An 8,526-nucleotide genomic window follows, 5' to 3' on the forward strand; every position below is an offset into this window, starting at 1 on the left:
AAAAAAATCCTTTTAGTGAAAGTGCCTTTATGTCTTAATTGTCTTAACTGCCTTATGGATCGGTGAAATTGAACTTGAAAGATAGCTGAAGTCCTCTTTGAAGTAAATTAGATAATTTTTCAGCAAATGTTAACTTCAGTGCTCTGCACAAAGACAATGCTTCATAAATATTTATTAAATGAATGAATTTCTGTCCTGTTCATATTCTTTGCAAGTTGCATGAATCCTGCTGATCACCTAGGGTGTTTATCTTTAGTGCCAGAGGCAGAAACTAAGTAAACACCTACATGGAGGAATCAAATGAGGGCTTTAATGCCATACTGTAGAATGTACCTTAATGGAGCAAATAAGAAGGACCCTCATGAGTAGTTGAACGTAATTTCCCCTTCCATAATTTTCTTCAGCTCTTTTTGGTCCAATGCATGTAACCATTCCCCAATCTCCATCTCTTCCTTAGAGTGGAACTATATTTGTCTGAACTCTGCCTTGCAAGTGACAGAGACCAGTTTTATAAAGGGGTTTATGCACAAAAGCAAGAATTTATAAGTTGAGCTTATTGCAATACCGAGGCAAGACTTCATGCAGAGGCTCAAGGAATATCATTAGGACATGAGTCTTTCTGTTGCTTGGTTTTATTGTCAGACTGTCTCCACCCTCATGGACCAGACAACCAGATGGTTGTCCATGGTTAAACCCCCTCTTAAATGTCCTCACTCCACCAAAGACCTTGGCTCCCCATATAGCTCCAGGAAAATTTCTGGGAATTGGCTCTGGTTGAAATGTGTATCTTACCTGGAACGTGGCCATGCAAATGAAATGCTCGACTTTGCAAATCTGGGTCACATAACCTCCCCTGGATCAGGGTGTAAAGCCAGCCTCACCCAAACTGCTGGAGTAGAGAGAGAATAGTATGGCGCCCCAAAGTCAGTGCAAGGTCAGTTGACCATTGAAAAGAGGAAAAGGTACAGCTGGCAAAATAAATCAAAGAACCACTTTAAAAACCTACAAAGGAATTGGTTTTTCTCTTTCTAAATGAGATTGACTATCGCTACAGAAACTATAACCCTTCCCCTATTTCCGAAGTCATGGTTGCAGGCATTCCCAAGTCATCAGCAGACTGGGAGCTCCTCGGGGCAGAGAATGCTCTATAATGATCTTTGGACTTACCCTGGTACACTGCAAACAGCAGGTTTTTAATCAGTGTTCCAATAGACAGAGGGCTTCCCTTGAGGCTCAGCTGGTAAAGAATCCACTTGCAATGTGGGAAGGTCCCTGGGTTTGATCCCTGGGTTGGGAATATCCCCTGGAGAAGGGAAAGGCTACCCACTCCAGTATTCGGGGCTGGAGAATTCCATGGCCTGTATAGTCCATGGGGTTGCAAAGAGTCGGACACAACTGAGTGACTCTCACTTCACTTTACTTCAATAGACAGAATCGTGTGGTATACCTACTGTGTGCCCAGTACTCTTACATTAATGAATATCTCTTGTTGCATTAATCAAACTGGCTGTTATCCCACAGCCTGCTGAAGGAGAACTTTGAGATGATGCAAACGTGGCTCTAAATCTGATGCTGCCATTGACTAAACAAGTCACTTGCCCCTGTAGGCCTCACTTTGTGTGTTTATAAAATGAAACTGGCATAGTCCCTCCACATACAGCCAGTGTGGTGATTAAATGAGATTATGCATGTAAAGTGCTTTACGCAGTAGCTGGCCTGTAGTGAGAGCTGATGCACAGTAATTAACAATCAGTTCAGTTCAGTCGCTCAGTTGTGTCCGACTCTTTGCGACCCCATGAATTTCAGCACACCAGGCCTCCCTGTCCATCACCAACTCCCGGAGTTCACTGAGATTCACGTCCATCGAGTCAGTGATGCCATCCAGCCATCTCATCCTCTGTCATCCCCTTCTCCTCCTGCCCCCAATCCCTCCCAGCATCAGGGTCTTTTCCAATGAGTCAACTCTTCGCATGAAGTGGCCAAAGTACTGGAGTTTCAGCTTTAGCATCATTCCTTCCAAAGAAATCCCAGGGCTGATCTCCTTCAGAATGGACTGGTTAGATCTCCTTGCAGTCCAAGGGACTCTCAACAGTCTTCTCCAACACCACGCTTCAAAAGCATCAATTCTTCATCACTCAGCTTTCTTCACAGTCCAACTCTCACATCCATACATGACCACTGGAAAAACCGTAGCCTTGACTAGATGGACCTTTGTTGGCAAAGTAATGTCTCTGCTTTTCAATATGCTGTCTAGGTTGGTCATAACTTTTCTTCCAAGGAGTAAGCGTCTTTTAATTTCACGGCTGCAGTCACCATCTGCAGTGATTTTGGAGCCCAGAAAAATAAAGTCTGACACTGTTTCCACTGTTTCCCCATCTATTTCCCATGAAGTGATGGGACCAGATGCCATGATCTTAGTTTTCTGAATGTTGAGCTTTAAGCCAACTTTTTCCTCTCCTCTTTCACTTTCATCAAGAGGCTTTTTAGTTCCTCTTCACTTTCTGCCATAAGGGTGGTGTCATCTGCATATCTGAGGTCATTGATATTTCTCCCGGCAATCTTGATTCCAGCTTGTGCTTCTTTGAGCCCCGCGTTTCTCATGATGTACTCTGCATATAAGTTAAATAAGCAGGGTGACAATATACAGCCTTGACGTACTCCTTTTCCTATTAGGAACCAGTCTGTTGTTCCATGTCCAGTTCTAACTGTTGCTTCCTGACCTGCATACAGATTTCTCAAGAGGCAGGTCAGGTGGTCTGGTATTCCCATCTCTTTCAGAATTTTCCACAGTTTATTGGGATCCACACAGTCAAAGGCTTTGGCATAGTCAATAAAGCAGAAATAGATGTTTTTCTGGAACTCTCTTGCTTCTTCCATGATCCAGCAGATGTTGGCAATTTGGTCTCTGGTTCCTCTGCCTTTTCTAAAACCAGCTTGAACATCTGGAAGTTCACGGTTCACGTATTGCTGAAGCCTGGCTTGGAGAATTTTGAGCATTACTTTAGTAGCGTGTGAGATGAGTGCAATTGTGCAGTAGTTTGAGCATTCTTTGGCATTGCCTTTCTTTGGGATCGGAATGAAAACCGCCCTTTTCCAGTCCTGTGGCCACTGCTGAGTTTTCCAAATTTGCTGGCATATTGAGTGCAGCACTTTCACAGCATCATCTTTGAGGATTAGTATCTTTATATTTCAAAGAACAAGTGCTGACCATTTGTATTTTCTCAGTCAGCATCTGGTAGGTTTTTGCTATATCCTAGATCCTTTACTAGACCAGATAAAGATGAAATGAAGCAGAGAAAAGTCCCATGCTAGGGGAATGTGTGGTTTATTGGAAGGGGCAGTCATGTAAACAAGATAGCGCAGGTAATGCTTATGACTGTATGGTCCATGTGGTTGCTTCCCCAGAGTGGTGTACAACGAAAGGAATTTCAAACTCACCCAGGTTTCTAGAATAGCGTAAAGGGGGAGCACGCACCTGCCAAAACGTGTCATTGCCCTTTTTTCCTCCTCTGCTGGTCGCCCTCAGCCTGCTGAGACAGGCAGCGCCTGCATGTCGTGGACCTCGACGGCCTTTCCTGCCCCACCCCTGTCACGCCCTACTGCCAAGACTCCTGGAGTTCGGGGGCCATGTCCTTTCTGACCTTGAATTCTCCATGCAGTTACTTTCTCTGCCTCAAAGGCTCTCTCTATCCACTTTCCCTTCAAGACTTAATTCAAGCATCACCTTCTGTGATAGGTCTTCCCAGCCTGTTGGCCTCAGTTGGGTACCTCTCTTCTCGTTTTTCATCTCTCTTGCCTTCCTGGTTCCCTTAGAACCTAGTGCATGTCCCCCTTACACTCTGGACCCTCTGATAATGTGACTGTCAGCATCCCTCAGCCTCCCTAACTGTCATGTGTAGACTATAGGCTGGTCCTCCTAATAACCAGGGAGGAAAGGGGGGAGGGATACATGGGGAGAATGGGATTGACATATGCACACTACTATATATAAAGTAGATAACTGTGTTGTATAGCACAGGGAAGTCCACTGAATACTCTGAAATGACGTATATGGGAAGGCAGTCTGAAAAAGAGTGGATAGACGCATATGTATAACTGATTTCCGGAGAAGGCAATGGCACGCCACTCCAGTACTCTTGCCTGGAGAATCCCACGGATGGAGGAGCCTGGTAGGCTGCAGTCCATGGGGTCGCTAAGAGTCAGACACAACTGAGCGACTTCCCTTTCACTTTTCACTTTCATGCATTGGAGAGGAAATGGCAACCCACTCCAGTGTTCTTGCCTGGAGAATCCCAGGGACGGGGGGCCTGGTGGGCTGCCGTCTCTGGGCTCGTACAGAGTCGGACACGACTGAAGTGACTTAGCAACAGCAGCAGAACTGATTTCACTTTGCTGTACACCTGAAACTAACACAATGTTGTAAATCAACTATACTCCGATATTTCTTCTTAATAAGTTTTTTTAAAAAACAAGAAGTCATGATTTTCTGTATTCTCAGGCAGCCTGGCACCATATGGGATGGTGGGAGAGAAGGAAAAGGACCTTCCCAGAGATAAGCCAGCAAGTCCTCTAAGGTTGACAGTCCTCTGTGGGGGCATTTTGAACAGGGTCTCTTCCTTGTGAAAGATGTTTTCTGATACAAGTTATAAAGTGGCAGTAAAGGCAGGATAGCATAGGGATGGCTAGACTTCTCCCGTGAGGATGAACTTTTAGCTCTTACTGACAATGAGCAAGGTGCTTAACCTCTTAAACCTCCTTATCACCAAAAAAAAAAAAAGACATGATGACAAGTCTTGTTTCCTAGGGTTACTATGAGCATTTTATGAGATGATGTAAGGAAAACCCTTTGCACGGTACTTAGTGTCTAATGAAGTCCCCAGTAGTAGTGGGTGCTGTTGTTATAAATGTGTAAATATATTTTGGAGACCTCCAATGGTTTTTCAAAATGAACCATCAGTAACAGTTTTCATCAAGGAAGTGGTTTGATGGTTTTGTATGACAGTTGGGAAGAAGGAAACAAGAACATGTCATTTGCAAAGGGGGAACATAATTTTGTTTTGGTTGCTTTTTGCTTTTGTTTTTCACACCTGTTTTCTCAGGGGAATGGGACCTAGTGTCTTGCCAAATCTTAACAACAAGTAAAATATGTGGTTTAATGTCCTCAGCAGTCGTCACAAATTGTGAAATCAAATCTCTCATTTGCTTTGGAGCGTCCGGACGGCAAGGACAGCTGGAGTGTTGCTATTTTTTCTTTCAAATAAAAGAGTCAGCTCCTCGTTACCATAGAAACCACCAACCTAATTATAAGGAGTTTTGTTCACTAGATAAAAGTCATCATTTCTCTCTCCTCCCCACGCTCATACAGGTCCCCAAAATATTGCTGTGGATTTGGTCCTGGATGAAAAGATCTGCCCTCTTTAGCTAAAGGGTTTTAGTGCACTGACCAGCTCACACAGGAAAGCAAGCAATCAGGCTGGCCTGAGACTTTATCAGATACCATCCACAGCTCACATTCTCCTTCAGAAACAGTCATGAGCATTTAGCAGGAACACATTGGTGTTTTTAAAAGTAAACTTCAAAGACAGATGCTCCTAACCCCTCCTACCATGAAGTAGACATGCTCTTTCTTGTTTGCAAATAGAAGGGTGGACCCCAGCTCTGGAATTCTCCTGTTCTAGGCTTTTGTGTTAAGATTCGGAGATCAATCATATTATATAACATTGCAGTGTTTGGAGAGGAAATGCTAAACCATGAGTTTCTAAGAGCTGACAGTCTGTTTCACATGCGTGTGGATTTTGCTAGGATGGAAAGTAGTTGTTTTCCCTTTACAAATTCGGGTACCATCAGGGCTCACCCAGAGCATGGGAAGGCTTCTTGTGCCTGCTTCTCTCTCCTTGAACTTGTCCCATCTGTTTACTGACCTTCATGCATCTGTGTATCTGAGTGGAGAGACTTTTCTTTGACCCTAGAGAGGTATTCTCTCAGAGATCAGCTGATAGAAAGCTAAGTGGCACTGAAGACCAAGAGTCTTGGATATATTTTGGGCATAAGGTTACTTAGGGATTAGAGATTTACAAATGCAGTTAATGCCTCTTTTTTTTTGAGATTCCATTTATAGAATCTGCCAGCTGTAGGTCAGTGCTGGTGTTGAGCACATTGCTTGCATTTTGTAGGCACCGTAATACTAATTTGAGAAGGGAATGTCCCATAAGCACATGTCAGGAGTTTTGGAAGATACATCAGGCCATTTGGCATGGGGGTAGGGGGTCAGGAGAAAGCCTGAGAGTAAAGGCAGGAGTCCCAGCAGAAGCTATAAACATGAGAAGAAGGTTATGTAAATATGTGTGGGGGTGGCATGGGGAGAGCATGGGGGAAATGGCCCTACAACTTGGGTAACATCCCAGGACAGGTAAGTGTTTCCTTTGTCCAAAAAAGCTATCTCGATTTGGATGGCGTTTCTTTGACCTGTACTTGCTCCTTGTGTGGTGGTCTCTGCTGTTCCTGATATGTGACCCCTGTTGCGGGTGCTGATGATTGTAGTTGTAATGGTCACGGCAGCAAGGATGGTGGAAGTTGGAAATGCTGGTGATCACAATATTGATGCAGTGCTGGGTGGTCAATATTTTTTGAGTACTTTCTCAGCGCCAGACCTTGTTCTGAACAGTTATATGTCTAGTTTTCCATGTGTAGGGCAGAAACCTAGAAATCGTTGTTCTTTCTCTCACGCCTGCCATCAAACCATTGGCAAGTTTGCTCAGCACTGTCTTGAGAGCCTCTCTCTTGCGCCTCTCTGGCTGTCCCCTTTGCTGCCACCTTTCACTGTCTTGCCTCCAGGGCGCTACTCCCGGGGCCCCCAGATTTCATCCCTATCTCTTACAGTGCATTCTCACTGCAGGAAGGTGGCCTTCTGAACCCCACCTCCTGCTTCCCTTCACATGGACGGTAAAATCCAGGACCTTACGACCATTTAGGCCCCAAACGCCCGTCTCACTGGTTTTACTCCCTGAGGCTTACTCTGCTCCAGTCACCAACCTTCTCCCTTCAGCCAGGAGATTGCAGGGTCAAGTAGAAGAAAGTGAGGATATTATATTGGTGTTTAAAAAGCATCTTTATTCAGATAGTTTATATCCCACACATTTAACCCATTTTAAGTGTATAATGCAATGGCTTTTAGTATATTCACAGGAGTTGGGCATCCATTATCACCATCAGTTTTTAGATGTTTTTATTACTTCAAAAGGAAATCTCATACCCCTTTGCCCTGATCCCCCAAATTTCCCTTCACTCCCATCCCTGACAACCACTTACCTATTTCTTAGCTCTACAGGTTTGTCCATTCTGGACATTTCAGGTTTTATTTTATTTTTTTAAAATGATTAGCTTACATTTCAGCAATATGTATTGGTTTTCCTATGGAAATATAAAGTTTCCTGTTAGAATAAACTTACCAAAATAAATTAATAAGCTTAAACAATGTTGACTAGAATAAGTGGTATGTGTATAAAGGTACAAATTGCTCTGGTGGCTGGTGGAGGCCTGGAGGTAGGCAGGCATCCTCACAGGGGAACACACCAGGGCAATTTGGGAATTGTGGCTGGTCTACGATTCCAGCTCAGCTGGTCTAGTCTACAATTCTAGCTCAACTGGTCTAGTCATCTTTGGACGTTCAGTGCCCGCACACGCGTGTCACCACAAATACCCAACACTTGACACTGCCTGATGCAAACCGAGTGCTTATCAGGCAGGCGATCGTTGCTGGCCAAGTTCAGGCATAGCCGAGAGGAAGCTCTGAGTCCTCCCCACCCTCCACCCTGCTGCAGTTTGATCACTTCTTTGTTGCTTTGTCTCTGCCCCTGCTGCTTCACCTGCCCCAGCAGAGAGCTTTACTTAAAGAGTATCTGCTGACCAAGAGCAAGGGGTAAAGCCTGCCATTTGAGGGTATCTGAGTAGCTGCCTCCACCCTCTGAAACATCACAGCTAGCTTTCAAGTTAGAAACGCATCGCCCTTAACCAAGTTGACAAAACCACAGGTTACCTCTTTATGTTTTTGCAAATTGCATCAAACCAAACATCAAAAGCCCAATTCCATGGGGGCCGAGTACGTTTGTTATCAGTTTAGCAAATGACCCCTGGACATGTTTCCATACCCCAGCATGTGGAATGCATCAGCAGACCAGAAACATGATCCGTGTTGTTGTTGTTTGGTTTGGTTTGGTTTTTTTACAAAACCATTGCACAAGTAAATTGAGATTTTAAAAATGCTTTTTTCACATGTTATTCTCTGGTTGGAGCAGCCATATGTTAAAGTAAGCTTCACCTATGGCAACAGTTTTCATCTGAGACTTATTTTAGCTGTTAATGAAAGAGTCCGTGGGTGGTGAGCAGAATCTTGTGCAGAGCTGCTAGAGAATCAGAACTAATGGCTTTTGTCTTTTTGCCTTGTGGATCTAAACCGTTTTGATTTTTGTCCAGATTATGGATGGGGTGAAGCGAAGCCACCATTATTGCAGGACCTAAGCTAGCCTC

The sequence above is a fragment of the Bison bison genome, unplaced genomic scaffold (assembly GCF_000754665.1).
Source record: "Bison bison bison isolate TAMUID 2011002044 unplaced genomic scaffold, Bison_UMD1.0 scf7180017864304, whole genome shotgun sequence".
Lineage (NCBI taxonomy): Eukaryota > Metazoa > Chordata > Mammalia > Artiodactyla > Bovidae > Bison > Bison bison.